The 21,639-nt window shown below is 43.4% G+C and overlaps 1 protein-coding gene across 6 annotated transcripts in view; it reads left to right on the top strand.

Annotated features, from left to right (window-relative positions):
• LRP4 (LDL receptor related protein 4) overlaps positions 1–21,639 on the top strand; it is an 89,655-nt gene that overhangs the window by 25,044 nt on the left and 42,972 nt on the right. The window contains exon 1 of one of the 6 annotated variants that reach the window (XM_080594640.1): positions 5,680–5,697. The exons of the other annotated variants lie outside the window; for them this stretch is intronic. The gene's annotated coding sequence lies outside the window, so the exon portion shown is untranslated. Of the gene's footprint in view, positions 1–5,679; positions 5,698–21,639 lie in introns of those variants that run through there. 6 annotated transcript variants of the gene reach the window in all.

Raw genomic sequence — 21,639 nt, 5'->3', positions numbered from 1 at the left:
AAAATCTCTAGTAATTTTGTTTTCTTGTTGCTGTTGTGAATTGGCTCCTTCCTTTCTGTGGTCCATTGTTGTATGGTTGATCTTTGAAAACAAAATGTCTTCCATCTGCTTAAGAAATTTTGGTTTATCCTTGGAGGCCTGAACTACTGCCTTCCCTAGTAGGAAATAAACAATGCTTCCAACTGTCCCCAATTATCACCCACTTGCCTTCCTGCAGATCCATGTCTCTTGCAGGGGCACTAGAAGAAATGACTTATGGAGCATGAATTGCATTTTTGCTGTCTTCTGTTCCTTAATCTCTGTAAATGTAGTCCCTTCTTCCTGTTTAAACTTTGTAAATTAAACATGCTACTTAAAGCATTTAAACAATAAGCTGGACAGTGGCTTGCTTGGAGCATATGCAGTAGCTTGTTTTAGGTGACGTAAGTGACTTGCTGTTATGTTCCTAAGGACACATTCAGGTAGCTGATTTGGAGTCCAGGTTAGTATAATCTAGCTCTATGGAAAACATTGTCTTCAAAATACAGTTTGAGAGCAATATAAAGCCTGTGTTTCGGAATATCAGAATGAGAGGAATTTTTGTTCCTGCTGCCACTTGCTTTTGGTACTTCCGATACCTCTCTTGGTGATAGAGGGGGAAGAAATTGGTAGGAGTACCAGGACGCTCTCATGAGGATGAGGATGAGGCTGAGGATGGTTCTCTGCCTGGAATATATGTGACTTGGGCTATAGCTACACGACTTCCTTGATGCATGGGCTGTGGTTTCACACTAAACCTGATCTAAAGTAACTGTGGCTTACCTCACAAGAGCAGTCTCACCCTCTTGTCCCTTTGATAGGTTTGTGTATGCGTGTGTCTGCTGGATGAATCGCTTTGACTTGTTGATCTATCAGCAGAGCTAAGCTGCAAAATGGTGAAACCAGCAATACCACAGATTGCATGGTATTTGCGAGCTGAACAGAACTGCTCTTCAGTGAGCCAGTCAGTATGGACTGATAGAAATATGAGGGATGGAGGGAGGCAAGGCCGACTTAGTTTTTTCCTTTGGCGGTGGTTTGCTGCTTCTTTGCTTTATCTTTACTGTAGGTTGGAAGGACCAGCTCTGGGAACAAAGAGAGGGGAGAATTCAAGCACAAGATCCAGTTTCTGTAGCTTATGTAAAACATTACCTGTCATGCCTGTAATTAACAGTCCTAACTGTATTAGCATCAACATGCAGTGAAAGATTAACCTATAGTTATTAGAACTGGTGCAGTATGTTAATTAGTGATGCCTTTTGTGGGGAAAACATCTGTTCATTAAAACTTGAAGCAAATACCTCCTATCTTGTGTTTCTTGGGCTAACACAGGTTTATGTTCTGAGTTGTTGCCAGAGAAATTGTCATTCTAAATAAGAAAAGATTTATCCCCTTGCTAGCTTCCTTAATCTTGCTTTTAAATGACTTATGTGTAGTGAAGAGTTTTTTTGACCCTTAGATGGAGAATCTGGATTCGAGTTTTGTTCTTCCCACCTCTCCACTGATGTGGTGATGTAGTTTGACAAGCCTGGCGTGGGCATGCACACACAAGGAGGCACAATGCCACCTTTCTCCTGAGTTGATGTAGAAATGGCAGCGATTGCTCTAAGTGCCTGGCCGGTCAAAGGAAGACAGAGGTAGCTGTTTGGAAACATCAGCTGCCTAAGCAGCCGTTTCCCTTCTCCCTGAATGAATATGTGGGAGACTGAAGGGGAAGATCTGCACAGGCTGAATCTCACACATGAGTTGTCAATTGGATCGTGTAAAGATCCACTCTGATGGAAATCAGAGCTTTGCATTGTTATATCCAGTGTTTGCATACAATAAGGACAGCCCCTGCTGAAGAGTTCATAGTTTTTGCATGCAATAAATTGACAGACGTATCAAGTAACAAGAAAAAACATAATGAAATACTGATTAACATAGTAAATAAGGGCTCTTAAATGTTTTGCCCTTTAATCTGTATGTTGATAATTCTTGTCCTCGCCGTCCTCAGAATGCCTTTTTGTTGAAGCTGTGCTTCTCTATTCTTTTTCCCCCTTCTGACGTGCTGCATACTGCACTATCACTAGTAAATGGATACATTTGGTATGTGTGGGGTCTGATACCAGGAGAATGAAAATTATTTTCAGATGTAATGCCTTTCTAAAAGGATCTTGCTGTGTTTGTCCTAGGTAGCACATGTTCCTGTTTTCTGCCAGTGTGTTCAATAAATGCTTGTCATTTAGTCCAATGAGGGGTATCATATCTGAACCTATCTCACAAAGATCTTCTCAACCTTCATGTCTCTTTCGTTCTTTTCCATATACTGACTGTAGCAACTTTTAGGATGGATCACAAATGGATATTTAACCATGTAACCACAAAGGTCAAGAAATATGAGAACAGACGCATAACTTGGACTTGGTTAGGAATCCAAGTGTTAAACCATGGATTCCTGACTTGGAATAGTTTAGCTGCAGCCAACTTCAAATAATAATTATTAAATGTTCCTTTTGCTGCTTTGTAGCAGGAAGCTAAATTGCTGGGTACAATTCTGTAAATACGTAGCTGGCCTTAGCAGCCATACTCCCAATAGCTTAAGTGTGTTTTTCTTTCTGAAAAGCTTTGGAGATTTTCTGTACAGAATTTGACTTGGGAGTGTCCCCTTTGCAGGCAGTGGCTTAATTGTTCACTGTGATAGTTGGACCAGGTGTGCCAACGGTTGAGACATTCTTTTTTTCGTCTAAGGATAGATGACAACTTGATTTTGGAGGCAACAGAATTTCTTCTTGCAAGGGTAAAAAACTGAACCATGGTAACTGGTTGTTTAAGAGCTCTTTTTTTCCTGCGTACTGAAGCCAGTGGCTTTTTCCCAAATTAGAATGTTATGTTTTTAAACATTTACTGTACTCAAGTGTAGAATGATCTAATTCACCATGTTTATTCCTTTTCATAAGAATTTTGAGCATGGCAGCATGCATACCCTACTTCTAAATGCACAAACAATTGGTAAACAGACTGGAAGAAGAAAATAACTCCTGAGCCACTGTAGTAAATACGTCTGTAAAGCCGTAAACAGGAAATGACCCCAACTTCTTCTCCTGTCAGTTTGGCTCTGGGGCTATGGTCTCATGAGCAGTGAAGCTGAGTGAGAAATCCAGATGAACTGGGTGAGAAGGAATTAGAAGACCCTTCCAATTTCCCCTGCTCATCCCTCACTGTACCATTTTCCCTGATCTATTTCTTAAAAGGCTGTACAAAGACCTGTGCGAGCTCATGGAGAGTCATGGGGCTGGTGGTAGGGAAAGGAGGGCTGGGAGCCCTTTGAGCTACTGCTACTGATGAATACGAAACCGCAGTCTTGAAGTTTCTTTCCCATTTTGATCAAGTATCAGTTTGTTTCTGGAGGACCTGTGGGCTGTCTTACTGCTTAAGCATAGTCAAATCAAGACTGCTTCCTGTCCTTTGCTTGTCATGCACAGAAGAGGGTTTGTTTTGGGAGGATATCTGGCAAAGAAGTCAAGAAACTAGGTTATAGCATGAAGGGCAGGAGATTATATCTTCCACATGGAAAATAGTCATGCTCTTTTGAGGACTTGATACCTAAATCATGTTGTATGTATTTCAGTTTGCCAAGTATTTGTACAGTTTTAAGGAGGAACGTGGGAACAATTTCCAGAACGCTGCTGCTATTTGTAATTCTGCATTGTCTGATAGTGTACAAAAAAAATGGAGGGAGGGGAACGAACCTCTAAGCACTCTTCTTCTCAGAATCTGAAATTAATCAACTTTCAACCTCAGAATAAAGGACCAGGAGATGGAAAAGCTAACCGAGCTCAGCCTCTGAGGAAGCCCCAATTCCAAGCCGAGATGTATGCTATCATGACCCTAATGGCACGTAGCTCAGAGGCATACTGTGATAAGCATGCAGTAGACTGATCTTGAGCCTTCAAGGCTTATTGGCTGAAGCTCCAAACGTACTAGATGTTCTTACTTAGTAGAGAATTATCTGTAGGAATAAATATTATGTTTTCACAGGGTTTAGGAATGGGAATGCAAGGTACAAGAAATACTTAGCAAATTCAGTCAAGATACAGCTCTACACTGAAACCTTTGCCCCCATCATATAAATCCTTTTTTTTTTTTGGTGACTGAAAAAAGTCATTTTACTGCATAACCACTAAAATAGATTACTACATAACTCTTCCGCTTAGGAGTGGAAAGACAGAAAAAAGTCTGCATCCAACTGAAAAAAAACCAGGAACTTCTCAAGGTAGATTGTAATTACTGGAGATAAAGTTCTGCTACAAATGGAAGTAACTAGAAGAGTAGCCCTGTGTTCTGCAGCATCTTAGCTGCTGTCCAGTTATTTTAGGTGGCGGTTATAACACTGAGAGACTTGGGTCATTCTTTGATCAGAGAAAGCACGGTATATTTGGCTGGATAACGTCACTTCTTGCAGCGCCCACAAGTTGTCTCAAAAGCTTGCTTCAGCATGGCTTGTTGCACCCTACTCCTTAAAGTACAGTGGAATAAGAGAAGGAAAATGGCTCTCAAGTCAACTGAAGATGGAACAGCTTCTTTTCATGTTTTTCTGGCTCTGAGATGATGGTTCAAGTATGAGGCAACATGTCTGTGTGTAAGGTAAACTTTTGCTCTGTAGACAGAAGAGTTTAAAAACCTTTATTTAAAAAAAAAAGTGCCAAAAATTCTTATTGCAGGACTGAATGGTGTGTCTGCTGAAATAAACTGTGGGCTTTGTGGGGAATCTGTGTTCTTTTATTTAGATATGCATCTCAGGTCTTGGAGCTTGGTCCAGGAAGTAGTATCAGAAGGAATTCTTAATAATATTGTTAATACTGGCTCTTCTCATGAGAAAAATCTGCAGGCATCTTTACCCTGCTTTTGGATGGAAACAATGGTTATTTCAATGTGTGTGCATATCTTCTCGCCCAAAAAAAACTGGTCCCAGAGAATAAGTTTCATGAAAATAGGCAGCACAATAAAGGGGAGGCACCACCTAAGTGACTGGATTGTAGGTGAAGATTACTTGTGAGTTTGCATTTTGTTAGACATCAAAGAATGCATTCCCTACATTTGGCAAGAGACGTACCAAAACTGACTAACTATTCGAGATGAACCCATCTGAAACTGGCTTTTTTAGTTCTGCTTCTCATGGAGCTCTAGAGGTTAATCAGGTGTGCACGTTGGAGTCTCGCTGGACATATGCCTATTTCCAGGTTCCCAAGCAGTGGCAGTGGTCCAAGGAGGTTCACCAAGCTCAGGAGATAATTCAATCCGTGCTCGTGAGGAGACAGAAGTCTTCAGTGGGCTTTAATTGGGTTGCACTTCAGGACTGCTCCAAAGCTTTGGCTCGTATAGGACGTGGCTGCTTGGCTGCAGAGCGATATTTCTGGTGAGAGAAGCACGTGAAACTTGTGTTCCGAGCGGCTGGCTGGTTCCCAGACAGGAACGAAAGGTTGTGTTTGTTTGTTTTGCTGTGTTTGTTTGTTTTGTTTAAACCTGTTAAATTGTTGGACTGGATTTGATGTGTTAGTGGTCTGATATTCTGCTTGTCCCCCACTGAAGGTTCACGGAGGCTGTCTTCGCTTGTATAGGAGCAAATTTAACCAGGCTGTCTGCAGTAATGACCCCTCCCAGGGGTCTGTCCTGGGCCTTGGAATGGCTGAATAAGAGGTAAAATAGTGCTGAATGTCACAGTTTACAGCCTGGCAACTTGCATTTATTTTAGTGGGCTGGATTATAAACTGGTGCTTTGGGAGCTGTGCACAAGTGTCCCGAGGTAACATCTTGCCAGATAAGATCCTCCGGATTGCTGGGTCTGGGCTGATTGAACTGGAAGGAGCTGCAGGCAGGATGTTCTTCTCCCTCTGCAGACTTGAATCTCTTGGTCTTCAAGTCGTGTTATGAGGCCTGTGTGCCTCAGCCTCAGCGTGGACGGAGCAGAGAAGCAAGCTGAGAGGTTTTGCTGAGGGCAGAGAGAGGAAGGGAAGACGTCCTACGTGCTTCCAAACCTCCTCAGCGCCTCAGAGCACACGAGGGACACTTCACAATGCTGGTTGAACCACTTTTGATGGTCCTTCCTAATTAGTCACATCAGAAAAGGCCAGGGATCTTTATTTCTTTTACTGATTTTTTCTTCTGGCTTTTTTTTTTCTTTCTCTTTTGTCTTGCTTTCAGTTCACCCATCTGCATCTGGTCTTGCCCGGGCAGCTGCTGCTCTATTTGTATGTTCCCTGGGGGAGCTCTGGTGCTCCTTTAAGATCTCCTGTTGCTTTGGGAATTCACCTTTTAGACATGGTGCTTCATTAGCCTCACTCATTTATTTAGTACTGTGAGAAAAGATTTCCCCTCCCAAAAAGCAGAAGAACGGGTTTCTAGCAGCATCTGCTTGAGCAAAGAGTGTCTGTGTAAATAGAGCGTGTTTGAAAGCCTCTGCAATTGGCAAAGGAGCGGCTGGGGAGTTTTTGAAGGAATATTGCTTGACCGAGCTGGCACTACGTGGCCCTTTGGAGGTGAGGGCTGAAGAATTCCTGTCTGCTCTTTCTAGCCTGGGGAAGGTTTGGGGTTCGTGAGTGGCCTCGCTGCCCTTCCGAACCGTTCCAAACCAGAGAAAGGAGACTTTCCGGATTTTTTTGACCTCCAGGTTCTGTGTTTTCTCGTGGTTTGCTGCGCCTCTCCCCCGTCGGGTGTTGTGGGAGAGCCGTCCCCTCTGCAGGCGCTTGTGGGAACGGCCCCGGCCTCACTTATCACCAGTGACAAATCAATGGCAGCCTTCAGAAAGCTGGCCCCCAGGATCCCTGCTCGGCCCAGCTCTGGAGCAGTGGGAGGCTTCCCTGGCAGATAAAGGGCTCCTTCCAGCTCTGACTTGTTGCCTTAAATCTAACTGAGGAAACCTTTTCATTCCCTATAGCAGCGGCCCCCTCCCTTCTCAATTTGTCTTAGGGAAGGTGGCACTGGGTGGAAGGGGGGCACCTGGGGAGGGGGGGGAACGGGAATGGGGGAACATTTGGGTTTGTAGCGGTTTTTCTGTTTCCCGTTCACAATAGTCTGGCTGGTGCATGCGGAGCTGGGCTCACAAAGCCTCCCCAAAGTGCCTGGAGTCCCGCAGGGCTCCTCAGTGCAAGTTTGCTGTGTGTATTCCTACCGACAATACAGCTGGGCCCAGCAACGGGCTTCAGCTTTGGGCAAATATTTCTACAGCTTTCCCTTAATCACTTCGAGGGGAGGAGGGTGAGATGGGTTTGAAAGGTGGGAGGGGGGGAAAGAAAATTTGTATACAGGAGGGAGGGCAAAACAGAGATGGGTGGAGGGGGATTTATCTCCAGCTTCTGTGGTCCAGCCTTTTAAAGGGAGCCTTTGTCAGCGTTCAGCATCCACATTAAAGCTGGAGGGTTTGGGGGGCATCAGTGTTGGATGTGAGGGAGGAGGGAGGTTTGGGCAGACAGCATGTAATGGTTTGGGTTCAGCCAGTCTCCTTTAGGGTTTTTCTTTTAGTAGGAGACATTAGCTGACATATCCCTTCTGGGTGGTTTCATCTAAAGTGTTGGCGTAGGCTGAAAGGGCAGACTTTTCTCATGTTAAGTATGTCTAGCTTATTTCTGCTCAACTGTTTTGTATGTTTTTATACTTGATTTTATGTTCCCTCTACTACCTGTGAACTATCTCTCTATTTCTAGTTTATTTGATCTGTGTCCCAGCTCCAGATGTGAAAGAAATCAGAGCATTGATATCTGTTTAAAGCAAGTTACTGAAGCTTGACTGCCTGATAGGTTTTAGCCTTAGGAGTTCCTTGCACCTCTGATTGTAGTTCTGGAATAGCCTGGTAACCTCTTACCTACGTGCTGTTTCTGTCCTCTCTTTCTAAAGCTCTCGTGATGGTATTTAAATGGCATGAAACTACTTGTTTGTGACGAGAGACCATACAAGCTCACTTCTCACCAGCATTAAGGGTAAAAAGTAGCCAGGCAGCCTCCTTTAAACATTCTTTTCCATCCCTGCAGGGCTCCCAGCGAGCCTGCAGTTCAGGGCTAAATTTTTACTTTGGATACTCTGTGTAGCAGGCATTATTTGTGTATTAAAGACTAAAATAACTTCTTACACCGGATGCTCTTGTTGTAGTAGAAATGATGCCAGAAGCATCATCTTTGTTCCAAATCATGTCAGAATTTAAAATTGGCCAGGAGCTGCTTACCTGTGTCAGCATTGTTCTAAGGTCGTAGTTCTAGAGATGCTTCAGTCTGAATGTAACTACGGGCTGCTCATATGGAGGGTGGACTTCCTGAACTCTGGCCAAGGCCTGGCTCGTCTTCTATTTCCAGTCAGTTAAATCCCAGCAAAATTTCCAAACTGAATCCAGTCTCTAAGCGATTGGCAGAATTATGTAAGTAAAGATTATTCTGTGTCAGCATGTGGGAGAATATGCAGGTTGAGAGAAGGAAAGACTGCTGTGCTATGGTAAAGCTCACAGTAAAGTTCTTAGTGTGGATACAGGGAATACTTTCAAATGAGGGACATCCATGCCTCTCATTTGGAGATGAGGGTAGAATGAGGTTTTTTTTTTTTTTTTTTTTTTTTGTGGGAAGAAATTACTGACATGCCAAATACAGACCTGAGTCAAAAGAGTGTGCATAAGTATCCTTACGGAGATTTTTTTTTTTTTAAAGCATCCTTATCCTCACTGGCATCTGGTGACTGCCCCTTTCTTCCATATTGTTCACGATGCAATATTTGTAGAGGCATTTTATCCTTACATCATCACAACTGCAACTGAGGGCAAGGTTTGTAGGGAAAGAGAACAACTTCAGTTAGACTGGCTTATGAGCCTGGAAAAAGACACGCTTTTGGGAACACAATTTCTCCTGAGAAGTAAAATAGAATAAACCTTTAAGTGCAAGTTCAGAACAATTGCTTTGAGTGCAGTGTGTGTTAATGAATTAGAAATTGAAGAGAAGGTTTCTTATACCTCTGAAACAGAAGGCCATGTGTGTGAGAGGAGTGGTGCCATAGGAACCAAGTCTACCATAGTCCCTGACTCATTTTCACTCTTTTCAGTTGCTTAAAGTTTGACCAGCTTCTAAAACTTCTAACTTTCCAAGGCTGAAACGTGAGGGGGAGAGAGAAGGTTTTCTACTTAAAACCCTCTGTAAAACTACAGTTAAAAATGGTTCAGTGAGTTTGTAGAATAAAGATAGAGGGAAAACGCTTTGTTTTCCCACGTTTAAAATCTTGCCATTCGGCAGAGAAACTTGTGCATGGTTTGTAAGCCTCCCATGCTCCAGAAATAGAAAAAGTGGAAAGTACTCAAAGACTCTCTGCTCTCTCTGAAATCCACCCGCGTATGGTGGAGTTGTAAATCTTTGAAAATCAATACTGGTATGTGTTGAGTAGAGGTTAAAAAGGCAGACAGCAAAAGCCTCTTCGACTTCTCTCTGTGATGAACATTGGCTATTCAGTGTCCGGCTTGAGTTGAACAGGAGCTCTGCTCCAAGTATTAGCCCAAGTGCAGGGCTGCAGAGGAACTGGGGTCTAGATAATGCCTTCTGAGAGGAGGCTGCCTGCTGGGCTGAGCAGGCAGTGAGGAGGAGGAGAAGACAGCTTGAGTAGGCTATTTCTATGCAATACAATGCAGTAATGAAGATTGCGTTGCAATGCAAAAAATAACATAGAGTTCCCTATATAGTTGATTCTGTCATCCCGCAAGTCAGCAAAGCCAGTGCACAAAACATGCAGCTGTGTGATTCCAGATAGTAAAGCAACCTGTCTGCCTGGGCAAGTTCTTTCATGTAATTTTGAAGGGTTAACTTTTCACTAGCTGTTTTCCATCTTGATCACTTAGCTGTTTTTTTGCAGTCATCTTGCATCGGCTTAAACTTAGGTATGTGTTCTCAGTCAGAATAGAGAGAGGGCTCACTGTCTTCACCTGATTTGGATCAGGTTTGAATTTCTGGGCACTCCAGGTAAGCAGAGTTGTTGTTCAAGGCTGAAAGAGCATCCTTCTCTGAGAAGGTAGAATGAGCCCACTTGAAATGCCATGCTGGTGTGTATATTGTGTATCTGTTCTTGTAGTGTTGCTGTAGAGAGAGTGGTAGGAGCTGAGAAGGAAAGAGTAACAGGAGAAAAATTATGGAAGTAGGGAAGTTTATTAGGTAACAGAAAAGTGATGAGGGCATCTGGGCAGGTGTGAGATGGGAGATGCTGCCTCCTGCTCTCCTTTTCTACGTCTTGCCTGTGTTTCGTGCTCCCAAGTCTCACTTTTCTGTAGTGGCTTGCCAAAAAGCAGCTTATATCTTTCAGGTTCTTTTCTTTTGCCTGTCCTTTTTCTTAGGAAAAGGAGATTTGAAGTTTGAGAGGCCTGAGACTGACTGGTTTGCCATGGTGTTTTACTTCTCTACCACCTGTATTGCTCTCTTTTCCTTCCATTGTGTTTTAAATGTACTGTGTTGTCAGTATCAGCTGGCTTTATTTTCTTCTGAAGCATGCTGTATGATACTATTTTTGCCAGGCTGTTGCTCAGTCCTGCTGTGAGATTTTTTTCATACCAGGAAGCAAACCTTTCAAATTCATATCTGTAGAAGTAAATTTACTAAAATCTTTCTGTAACAGTTGGTGTGCTAGACCTGGCCCCTCAGTTTCCTTCAGTGAAAAGAGGGAGAGGTGGTGTTTGGGAGTCACGGTGTGTCCACTCTTAGCATGCTCTCCACTGCTGGCCCTGGGGTTAACTTGTTCCTCGTACAGCGTTCATTGTGTCTGATTCTTTGCACTGACACATTCCCCATTTTGGAGAGGAACGTGTGTAAGCGTGTGTGTATACATACGTACGTACTACAAGGTTATTTTTTCCTTGGAGTTGTCCCATAGCATCTCCCTCCTATTTTCGCTCCTTTAGGAAGAGGAGAGCCAAGTCTCTCCTAACAGTGCCGCTTGTAGCCTCTTGCAGCCTCTTTTGACCCATTCCCTGGTGAATGAGAGAGCTGAGCAAAGGCCACACGTCTGCCCATGAGAAACACAAGGAACATGAGTTGAGATCCATGTTAATTTCCCCCCGGAAACTGCCTCTCTGTAATTACAGTTCCAACATCCTCCAGAAGAAAAGGGCCCCGTCCCCCCTGCAGCCCCCCTGGCACACGCGATGCTCCTTGCAGCAGGGAAGGCAGGCGTGGAGCGGAGCAGGTCAGCTGGGGCCTGAGAACGCTCCCGGTCTCTGTCTTCCTTGCAGAAGGGGGGTGGGGGCTGCCTTTCCCCCCAGCCCCCTCCTTGCCCCTTCCCCCAAATCTCCCAAGTAAATACAATTTTATTTTATTATATTGCTGCCGATCTGCTGTTGTTTTTCATACAAAAAAGGTGGAAGGGGCAAGAAGGAACGAAAGAGTCTGGCGACAGGAAGAGATGAATTGCTGAAGAATGACACTGGCAGGGACTATTGTTCATTTTAACGCTGGAGCAGGAGCAGAGAGAAACGTTCACACGCCATTCTTGGGCATCCTGCTGGGCAGGCTAGGAAAGGGGCATTCCAGCTGGTCATGAGATTTGGCCGGACAGATTGAATTGGGCTGAATAGAGTGCTAGCTGTTTTTATTATTATTATTTTTTTTTCTTATAAAAGCCCACTGATTAATTGCAATGGAACCCGATTAAAGGGAGAGTCTGAAACCCACATAGACACTACAGACATAAAGCTGTCAGCCTACCAGCATGCGATAACTGGGCCTTAACCCTTTACGAGGCTCACAGGGGAGGGGGATGCTCACCAGAGTCAGCATTGCCCGGTCGGTGTTTACATGTTTGTGTGAGAGAAGACTTCTGTCATTTGGGGAAAGGGTTGCATGCACAGCAGGAGCCCTGTAAACAGACTCTACCTCATGAAAGACAAGTGGCTGAAGAATGAAAATAAGGTTTGGGGATATTGTGCTCATGGAGAGGTTGTATTGGAATTTGCTCAAATGTCACTGGTTATATATTAATAATTTTGCGAGTTTAGCAATCCTTGTCCACATCTGTCTCCTCTTCTGGGCTTTCTTCAGTACAACAATAGGAAAAAATTCATGAAGGGACCTGGAAAGTTCCCCAGGCTCCTTGTGGATTTTTGCAAACAAACTTAGTAGAAACGCAAATAAACCTGTGGTCTATATGAAGTGAAAAAATGGGTAGGTATATAAAAGAATGTTGTAATCTATGCGAGAACAAAGCTGTAGTTCAGGTGAACATGGGAACTGATGCAGAGATTGAAAGCAGAGAGACAGGTTGGACATACATTATCTGAGCAGTGAAAGGATGGAGTTTCAAGATGCTTAGAGACCTCTTTCTGAGTGAAAACTCTGGTTTCATTTCAAATCAATGGAAAAAAAGGTCTAGGTTGTGATACTTCTGGTTCTCTTTATTTATCAGTCAACTGATTTAGTGTCCAGACATGGCTGAATGCTCTCTGCTCATTCTCCATCTTTAACATCATGATTGCAGTTTGCTTCTGCTGTTGAGAACAGATGAGTTATTCAAACAGACTCTTCAGGCTTTGAAAGGGGTCTCTGTGTTGCAGTGTGAGATTCTGGGGGGGAGGAAGCGCTCTAGCCCCCCAGCAATGTTTAGCTTCAAGCATGGCAGAGTAAAAGATGGCGATGTAAGATCTCTAATGAGTGTGCTGTTCGGCTGTTTTATCCTTTTCTACAGCAAACCCTGCACGTGTGTGCCCACTGGCTCGGAAATGTTTCCCTAGAGAGGTGAAAAGAGCAGGGATACAGTTGGTAGCAAACAAAGGTTCTTTGTGGGGCCTTTGGGAACGTGACAGAGGGATTACTTTTTGCTATCTAAAATCTTCCAGTTCACCTCTCCAAATAAGAAGGGTTTATAGGAGCAATAGGAGGTTCTTGAGCAGAAAGTTGCTCATCTTCCTTTTTCTTGTCCTGCATCTGTGGTTGCTTCCATCAGAAGCTGTCAGTGCAGGTTGTTCCCTCACTGGCTTGGCTTCACAGGAAGCAACTGGGGGAGTCTTCATGCTCAGCTCCTTCTTGTTGGGAGAAGGAAAAGCATCAAAACAGATGGAAATATCTTCATCCTCTCTTTGCATAGACGTTAGTATTAGATGTAGTGTTTGAGTATTCAAGGTAAGAAGGGCATTATGCGAAGTCCATACAATTCATCAGTGAAAATGGAGGATGGTATGAATAGACAGTTAAGATCTTGCTCTGTCTTCACTGCATCCTTTTCTTGAAAAGAGAGCCCGCTGCTAGAGCTGTTCCTGCAGGCAGCTGCGTACCGCTCCCTGTGAGAACATGGGCTCTGTGAAGATCCCAAGCGGGGAGACTGGAAGTCACCATCTGCTCTTGGTTGACCAAGGACGGGACTTAAGTTTCACGGTAACTCAGCCTTGACATAGCCAAGGAGCTAGGAATAACAGAATTTCCTCATTCTTATTCTGTATTTTGAATGTGGAGAAAGGAAGGTGGATGAGAACTACTGTAGTTAGAAAAAAAAAAAAAAAAAAAAAAGGAGAAAGTGAGACCCAAAGAGTCTGCTTTTCACACAGCCTAGTGGGAGGTTGGACGGGGAGTCGCTTCTGCACAAAAATACTCTTACTCGGTGGTGTCTTCCCGTATCTTGCTTCTTTTTTCTGTTTCTTCTGTTTGTTTGTGCCTCCCCCTCCTTCCTCCCTGCCACCTACTAGTCCTGCTGTAGTCCTTTCCTGCAGCTCTGTTAACGTTTAACAAATTTCCCTTCAGTTCCTATGTTTCTTTTGGCTGTAGCTCAAGGCAAACTCCCCAGATCCAAAACTAATTTAGGGCTCTGAGCAACAGTAGCATTTAAATGTTGGCTTCATGCCATCAGGCGGGCAGCCTCTTCACTGAGAAGAAATCTAATTCCAGTGTTTATTAGATCAACAGTGGCCTCAGGGCTGGACTTCCTTTAATGTTGGCCTTTTAATAATCGTAAGGCTAATACAGGAACTCGGGACCCCCAGAAGGGTCTCAGGAGCCTGGCTCTGACCTTTATTTTGGGAAGCAGGACTTGGATCTTGCTTAATTTGGGTCAGGGAGCGTAGGGGAGCAGAATGGTGAAGTGGAGCGGGAGGTGTTATTTTGACTTCCCAGGCAGCGTGTGTAAATCCTTCCCCATTTGTGCAATAGTGACTTTGATTTCCTGTGAGTTTGTTTTAATGAGCTCTCTGGGGTAAGGACCTAGGTAGGGCAGGGCAAATTGTGCTCTGATTAAGAAGTGGACTGGGACTGGGTAGGATCTGCGTTAATTTCTCCATTTGGCCACAGACTCTTGGGGAAGTCACTTAGGACTCAGGTTTCCAAGCACGAAGAGTGCCTGCGGTGGGAGGTATGAGTACTCAGTAATACCGAGAGTCAGGTCTAAATCTTCTGGGCCAGATGTGTAATGATAGGTAAATGTCTAATTTTCCGCTGTTTTTAAATTACTTAGGCACGCAAGTGCTCACAGATCTGTGCTGCTGGGCTTCCCCTCTCTGTTTTTGACTTGAAGGTAATACTTCCCAGCTTCAAGGGGTGCCGAAATCGTTCGTTAATGGAGAAAGGCTCTCCAGTAGTGGAGAAAGATGAGCTTCCATAATTAGGCCATGTTGCTTACTCTGCATCTTCCTCTGCCTGCCTCAGTGCCGTTGCTATTATTTTGTGGAAGGTGGAGGTGAAACCCAACGTCAACAATATGAAATTGGCTGTAAGGGATCCTCTGGTCCTTTTTCACTATTGAGGTTAGTTTTTCCGCCATGGGAATATGAATGAACTGCGGAGCTCATGGCTTTGTGCAGGCAGCACCTGAGACCCACAGCTGAAGCAGAGGAAGAGCTTTGTGACCACTTTGTAAGTCATGCAAAGGAGCCTCAAGGCCAGGCGCTGTGGGAGGTGCAGGACGGTGCTTCGTGAGCTGCCTAGAAAGCGAGCGAATGCGGGTGGGCTGAATGGGGCCGATGTACAGCATAGCTGCCCTGCAGTAACCCCAGCTCCGAAGTTCTTGCTTTTCCTCTTGGCACATCTGTTGGAAAGAACTTGTCCCATCTGAGCCCATAAAACATACTTGTGTTAAACTTGTGCCTTTGAGTGCAAGAGTGCACGTGTGTGTGTATGTGTGTGTACTCAAAAAACGTTACTTTTTTTTTTCCTTTTTTTCCTTTTCCTTTTAAGTGAATCCAGTTCTCTGGTAGGCAGTACGGTTGCTGTGATGTCTTTGTGGTCGTGTGGTACCTCTCTTTGCCAGGCCCAACCCTGTTCTTCCAGCTCAGTCTGGCCAGCTAATAATTGCCCCTTCGCTGCTCATCCTTTGAGGGCAACATAATATCATGTGTGGGATTATTTTTTTATATTTTTATTTTGTTTTATTTTATTTTTTTTAAAGCAGTACAGAACAACTCTCTTTTTCCCAAGATAGCTCCGTTTATCTTGTGGTTTGTGCTTTTGAAGTCCTCCTGCCTGTGGGATTGCAAAAATGAGGTTGTGCCTCCTTATTGCCACAAAACCACCCTGTGTATCCTACCCCTTCCCTGGAGAACTCCTCTGCTAAGCTGAGCTATTGTGGTTGGCTTCCCAGTTTCTTGTGTGGCAGAGAGCTGGAAAGCTCCAGAGCTCAGATGCTGCACCACTAACATGATGGCCTCTTTAAAGGAGACCAAAATAAACTTCTTAAAAGGACCCTGTAGGAGAACAGTCTCTGTCTTGTCCAGGAACCTGGCCTTTCCTGTATTATGCCATCACGATGAGAAGAAGCTGACTGCAGCCTGCCAAGGCCAAAATGGGCTTTGGGGGTGGTGATGGTGGGGGGAACTGCTGTCATCTCCTCACCCTACGTGCCTGGACAACTGCAGAATATTAGGCTCCTTGAAAAGGAGGACATTATAATGCTTACGTTTTATTTCCTGAAAAGAGATGTATGAATGTCCGTGTTGACGTATCCTGATCGGGACAGGAGAACTTGGCTTTTGCCTTGAATAGGTTAAACAAACAAAGGAACGTCCTGGCTTCTAGCTCTGGAGAAAAGCTGGGCATGTGCTCTGAAGGACAGAACATCCTTACAGCTAGTCCAGTGCCTGGAGAATCATACGGATGAAAGAGGCTGACTGATAATTTCCTGTGAAACAAACTCATTTAGTGTACTTTAGAGAGCTGGTGCAGGAGGAAACCGTGAAGGCCAGTTCAGCAATGGCATCTGAATGTATTGTGAGCAAGGTTTTGGATGCTTTGTAAATCGAGAGCACTGGATTGGACAAGCACTGATGCACTAATTGATGAAGATTAAAAATGGTGCAGGAGAGAAAGCTAAAAGCTCAAGAAGCTTCTGAATCTGAAGAGAAAGGAGCCAATTTCTTAGAGGATCTGTGGCAAGGAGGTGGCTGTGCATAATCTTTTGTGCTCTGAACTTTCCTAAGTATGTTTACCAGACTTTTAATCCTTGCAACTCAGATCCAGAAGTGTCACTTTCAGCTTTCTTGGCTCTGTGAAGCCTCCGAGTGCTACTTTTCAAGCAAGGATGGCAGCAGTGCTTTTCTACTCTTAGCTGTCCTCTTTTGACCACTCTATTTTCTTAGCCCACTTCCCCCCACATCCATGAGACAGCTCAGCTTCTTGGGAAGCTGCAGTTAAACAGGTGCAGTTTATAGACAGTAGACATAGCTGTCCTCCTACGAAACTAAAAACTTTTCTTTTTTTTAACTCAAATCAGGTTGAATTAGATTATGCACAGTGAGATGACAGCTCCGTCTCAGCTGCTAAGCAAGGGATTTAGGAAATCCCAAGGATGCTTAGAGCTTGGAAGAGGACATGACAGGAATGGGAGCAGAAACAGAGTGAACGTTGGAACTGTACTGGAAGTTTGTTTGCCCTGAAAGTTAATATTTGGGTTACTTAAACTAAGGGAAGTGAAGTAGAAGAGGGAGGAATGCGTGGATACAAATTCAAGTTGTTTTTTTCTCATATTACTGTTACAAGTGACAGATGCCGAGCTGTTTTTCATTAGGTGTTGTAGTCTGCTTGCTTTCATTTCCATTCAGAGAAGGGGAAGGATTGGAAAGCTTCAGAATTTGTGAAATAACTCTGAACTTCTGATTCTTCCAAGTCACTTCCAGGATGTGACAGAGTATATATTTGCTGTGACTGTAGAAAAACTCAGGTGCTTCTGCAGCTGAGGTAATGTAAAGCTCACTGTAGGATAATTGCTTCTAGTATTTACTTGACTACTTTAGCAGGTGGATTGGGCTCTGTGCATTTGTGACCTGACTGCTACCCAAACCCTAGTCAACTAAGTCAACTCTTTCGAAGCTAACTTCAGTAGATCTGCAGTATGCCTTAGGGACAGTAACGATTGAAGCAACCTGTTTGCAAAACAGGGTCTGTAGCAGTAAGAGCAGGCAGGGGGTTATTTCCAGGGTCTTGCAGAGAACCTGTCTTCCAAAACTTCCTTCTGAAGGCTGTAAGTGCTAGCATTTGGTTAAAGCGGTGAGTTGCTGCTTCAGGTACAGGATGTTTGATATACAGGATGTGCAGGATGTAACCTTGAAAGTCGAGAGGCGGTGGTGTTGAGGTTAGAAGATGGAGAAGTCGTGTCTTTCGTAACATCTGGTGGACCCATCTTACCCAGACTATGCCTCTGAGGAAACTTCTTTGTCTTGGCTAATTAAAGCTTTGGGGAATAAACCTATCATTAGGGTCATGAATGTTGCATAGTATAGGCCACATTTCAATAACTTGAGGGGTGGTGTTTGTCCTGCTTCCTTCTGTTAAGAATTGTGTGCTTCCCTGTGGCAAGCACAGCAGTTTTTGTGTGTTTATCCTTAGCTTTTTATTGTAAGCTTGCTTTTAGGAGGATATACCATAAGAAGACCATCTAGAAATTCCCTCATAATGGATGGAGAACTTCCTACCAGAGATGTGAGCCAAAGCTCAGTTTGTTAGTTGCAGAAGAGAAAGATTAACTTCTCCACTACCTCATAGACAGAGGGATTTCTCTAAAGGAAAGCTTATAAAGCTAAAATAGTGATGTTTTCTCTCCTGTAGCTGGGGAAACAAACTCCAGTGCTTCACTAGTCCTAATCAATGTCTATAGTTCATCTCCATAAACTTCGATACAATAGAAGGATTTGCGACTGCTCGCTCAACTTCATACTCAAGAACTAACATGCTAGTGGAAGTAGAGTAGTTGAAATGCATCAGATGTACCCTTCTTCCTGTGGGTTATCTGTTTCTTAAAACAGCAGATTGCTTCCCTAGCTGCCACTTAACAGTTGTCTGGTATCTTGAAGGTCTCCTGGTAACATTTCTGTTGCTCTGCCATTATTTCCTAACTTTGAGTGTCTACTGTGCTGGATGATTCATGATAAAAGAGTAGTAAATTGTTCACATCCATAATGGGACAGGAAAGGATAGAGGTTATTAGTGTGTGGTTTTAAAAAAAAATGGCGAAAGAAATGGAAAGTTATTTGTCTCATCTTGCTGAGGTGACTAATTCCTGCAAAGCGTGATGTAGGTTTAAGGTAGTATTTTAAAGTGTTTGTCTAGTGTTTACGTTTTGAAAGGGTTTGAATTTTGTAGTTCCTGCCTTGCAGGCCATGGGTGTTCCAGCTAAAAATTGCCGCATTTTTCTAGAGCAGATGATTATATTTCTGCTCTGTCTTATGCAGCAGCAACCTTTTAGTATGCTGTCCATTTCTGAGTGATTTCTGTTTAATGTGCTTGAGTGAAGTGGTCCTGCACGACAAGTAACTTCGTGGTGTGGCTGAGCACTTCAGACCTGTCCCTTGGATTCTTCATTGCAGTTCTCTGTGGACACGCAGTTGCACAGCAGCTTGCAGCTGTGCAAGGAAATGCCACTCCAGGCTAAACCAAGCAAAACGTGTCTTCTGATGGTGTCTTTCAAACATCACTCTACACTTCGTGACATAAGATGGATGAAATGCTCTATGTTTAAGAGGGCAAATCTACAGACAATGAAATGTCAAGGCTGAAGGGATGCTTTTAATAATGACAGGAAGGAAACTTCACAAGGTGGGAAGCATAATATTCCTTGGAGTCTGAGTTTGTGTGTAAGACAAATGAAGTTGTCCACAGTGAAAACAACAAATTCATTGGATAAAAAGATTTGGGAGGCTGAACCTCTTCCTGTAAGGGCCTTGGAGGTGAGAAGCAGAATGTCAGAGATGGTATACTGGAGCTCACGACTTTCTGTAGTCTTCGTTTTACCAAGAATCTGTGAAGGTGAGAATGGATGTTCCCAGTGTGTAATGTTTCAGAACACTCTTGTAAAGGTAACGGGAAAACTCACGTTGAATTGTGACCTTTTGAAATGCTGAAAGCCCTTTCTAAAAGATGTCTATTTGGATTTTCATTGGACTTTGACACCTGAAGTGGGCTGATACAAGGCTGACAGTGTGCCTGGTTGCTTAGATGAGCACACCACTTGGCAGGCCTCTGGAGCCACAGAACAAAACTTGTGTTTTTGAATCCTCTACCAGGCATCCTAAGAGAGTAGTGTGCTATAATGCATTTACTATACATTTTGTTGCTGCAGTTAGAGTATCTTGTTTAGTTTTCCTATATTAACCTGATGTTGGGATGTGTGGAACTGAGTGTTTTAACCTAGTTCTGCACAGAGAGAAAATTTCTTCCTCCATGGTTTGACACTTCTGCGTGTTTAGCCTAAAAATACTTTTTTGGCTGCCATATTGCGTCATGACATAAATCCATGGCTAGCTTGTCTTTTATTATTGCTCCTTGATTTCTGCAGGCATTGCTGCATCCCAGATTTTTCTTTTCAGTTTCTTTTTTTTTTTCAGTTGAGTATCTGTTTCAAATTACTTTCCACCAGATGCATTAGCTGCCTTTTTTTTCCTTAATTTTTTTTGAAAGGTTGAATCTTAATTTCCTGCTCATAATTCTAATCTTCTAAGGTCTCATCTGTATTATTTCTCTGTCCTCTGTGGTATTTGTAGAGGAGTGTTTCCTATTTTGGTATCACTTGCAAGCTGCTTTAGCATGATTCTTGTTCTCTCTTCCATATCGTTAATGAAGTTATTTAATGGGACTGGATCGAATGCTGATCCCTATGGTACCTACTAGCCATCTCCACCCCCTGCAGTTTGACTTGCTGCCATTTCTCATTATCTTTTGTTTATGGTCCTTCAGCTGATTTTTTGGTCTGTGTGTGCTTGTAGCCAAGCCAATTTGAATTAGTTTTTGTGAGCAGGATTTCATGGCAATAATACTGTCCTTTCTGCTCAGTCTCTGGATATTTAGGAGAACACAGCAAGCTTTAGCACGCTGTGCTGAGGTGGTATTAGGATCCCTATTTGTAGAGAGGGAGAAGCAATCTGTAGAATGTTGTACAAGATAGAAATAGATCTAGGACAAGTATCTAGAGACCTTGGTTCTAGTCATGTTGTTTATTACGAGGTGTTCATTTATGAGTTAAAGGGCTTGGGAGAACAAGCTGTAACCATTGCTCCTTGATCCTTGAGTCTTTTTATGTCCAACTCTTTCTTCAATATTTTCCTGTCGATAGCTGTTTCTGTTAATGCTTTCCTATCCCAGTGCAGGATGAGGTTTTCAGTGGGGTTGGTAATCTTTACTTCCGTGGAATCAGAATTGGGCCTCAGGGAGTTAAACATGTTTTTAAAGGCCTCGTATCTCCTGACCCATGTAGTATTTCCGAAATACAGCCTCTGTTCCTGTCTCCCTCTGCCTCACACGTACACCCATAGCACCAAACACTAACGAATTTTGCACTTTTTATGCTTTCCTTATTTCCTTTAAATGCTAATTAGCAGACATCCCCTGGAATTTCTCTTGTGCTTGTTATTCCCCGTTGTCATATCCACTGTAACGTTTTTCAGGTCTACTTGGCATAGGTGTGCAATTGAATGTGAGAACTGAAGGGTGGTTGTAGTTAACAATATGCCTCTCCAAAGAACTTCGTTCAGCCACGTTTGTTTGAGAACCACTAGTTCAGGCTGAGGTATCCCTTCTTTTCCCTCTAAGCCTGGAAGACTTTCATCCTCGCTTGGAAACTGTTAAAGTATGCACAATACCCTGTTAAAATAAAATAAAAATCTCTTCATCAAAAGAATCTGTAACATCTCTGACATTCTCCGTCCCATGTTTTTGTTTGTTTTTTAATGAAATCTTGCCACTATAACATTTTTCTCTCAAACAAAAAAATAGTTTTGTTTAAAGCTTTGGAATCTTTTGGGTTGCTCATCCCAGTGACACGTGAGGTTAATTTTACTTTAGGCAGGCATCAGATACTTGGACACCCTGTGGGTACCTAGTAAGAGCTGCTTCAGGTACTTCCACGGTGGGAGTAATAAAAGAAAAAAACCCTGTTGGCTTTTATCAGTGCGAGGTTACCCCTTCTGACATCAGGCTGTGCTGTAATGTTGCTTTTGCTCTGTCTGCCAGCAGAGCTCTGGGCTTAAACAATGGTCAGCAAATCCCTCTTCTAAAGGTGGATTAACTGTACTTTCCTTCAGTGGAAACTGCTATTTGGGTAAGAGAGAGGAATCCAAAATTTTCATTTTCCTTCAAGATAGGCAAGAAAAGAAAGCTGAGCTACTTTGCTATGGAAACAACAAAGTGCTGGATGACGAATATGTATCAACTGAACTGTGTACAAGGCTGT

The sequence above is a fragment of the Anser brachyrhynchus genome (genome assembly GCF_964034855.1).
Source record: "Anser brachyrhynchus genome assembly, chromosome: 5".
NCBI classification, from domain to species: domain Eukaryota; kingdom Metazoa; phylum Chordata; class Aves; order Anseriformes; family Anatidae; genus Anser; species Anser brachyrhynchus.
This window is presented reverse-complemented; position numbering and strand designations above follow the sequence as displayed.